The sequence below is a fragment of the Trichechus manatus genome, unplaced genomic scaffold, assembly GCF_000243295.1.
Source record: "Trichechus manatus latirostris isolate Lorelei unplaced genomic scaffold, TriManLat1.0 scaffold00298, whole genome shotgun sequence".
Lineage (NCBI taxonomy): Eukaryota > Metazoa > Chordata > Mammalia > Sirenia > Trichechidae > Trichechus > Trichechus manatus.
The window spans coordinates 1040832-1042605 of record NW_004444234.1 but is presented as its reverse complement, the minus strand read 5'-3'; positions in this window follow the sequence as shown (position 1 = coordinate 1042605).

Sequence of the window (1774 nt, the reverse complement as noted above, 5' to 3'; positions counted from 1 at the left end):
ATTTGATGTTCTAGGGTTTCAGGATTGTTGATTCTCTGTTTGGCTTAGTTTTTCGGATCTTTGTTGTGGAGGGACGGCGTGGTGCTTCTGCCTAGACCGCCATCTTGCCGGAGTCCCCCAGAGATAAGCACTTTAAAACAAGTAAATATTATTTCTATATAAGTTTGAATGATAAATTTAAACAAGAGCTTTAATATGCAGAAAATGCATACTGCTGTTAAAGCAATATTCTGAGTCTTAATTCATATTCAAATATTTTATCTTTAGTAACTTCAAAACAAAGAGAAAATGAGTTGAACAGATGTGATCTTGGTAGGATTCTACTCTTTGAAGAATGCCATGTTGAGCTATCACCAGCTTGAAACTCAAGGAAAAGAATAAAGAGTGAGTTTTATCAGGTTCCAGAAGGATACTCAAAGATGATTTATAATATAGCATGCCTGGGCATCTCAATTGGAATGGTTAAAAAAAAAGCTGCATGCTAGTGGAAAACACTGAAAAGTAAACAATAAAATATTCATTTTTCTGGATAAAGAGTAATCTTTCCTTGAACTTAGTTTCACAACAAAATAGAGAAACCTTTATGTTTGTTATAAAACTGAAATGTTTTACTTGTACATTCTGAGATAATTGTGCCTTTGTGCTATATTTGTTTAATACATACTGTCTTCCCTCTTTTTTTTTTTAATCTGCAATTGTTCTTTTCCACTGTTTTCATAGAAACTACCTGCTTGATAATCTCATAAGACAATACAATCATTGATATATAGGGCATATATTGAATTGATTGATGGCACAGTCTCTGAGCCAGATTGCTTGGTACACATTCTAGAACTATCATTTATTAGCTGTGTGAGCAAGGGCAAGCTATTTGATTTATGTCTTTCTAAATTTCTTCAACCATAAATGTAGATAACAATAGTATCTACATCATAGATTACTCTCAAGATTAATGTATATTTGATTTTTATCAATCGATTGATCTATCTATTGTTCCTGCATGGCACAAAGGGTTAAGTGCTCGATATTAGCCTAAAAGTTAAAATTTGAACCCACCCAGGGACACCTCAGCCAACCAGCTTCCAAAAGGTCACAGCCATGAAAACCCTATAGATCACAGTTCTCCTCCGACACATATGGGATAGCCATGAGTCAGAATAGACTCAACAATAACAAAACTATCTATCTATCTCTATCATCTTTGTAGAACAGTGTCTGATACATAGTAATACATGTCAGGTATTATTATTATTTCAGCACATATATTTTCAAAATCTCCTCTTTGTCATGGCACCGGGCTGGGTACTGAGTATATCACAGTCCACAAATACAAAGCCATAATCTCACGGAGCTTTTGGTCGAGAGGAGATTCTTAACACTAAACAAGCAAGTGGGAGTATGAAGCTGTGGCATGCTATGGTAGTATATAGCTGGAGGAGTGGTGAATAAGATAGCCTTCGGTAAGTCAGAGAAGATCTCTCTGATTAAAAAGGGTTTAGCAGAGAGTTTTGTCTTTATTTTACTCCTAATTTTGTAACAAATTTGTGATATGACCAATCACCAAGTATGCCTCTGAGATACTTTAAAGTTAACCCAAGAGAAAGGATTAAGTTTTCATTCACTGGATCCAGATCTGAACCTAGAAATTGGTCAGGAATGGAAGCAGTTCCACAAAGGGACTACATGGGATCCTTCTCACCTGGGACCTGATATTCTTTCTGTGTATCTACTAAGTTTTTATGCTTTAATCCTCTGATTCCTCTGTATATTCATG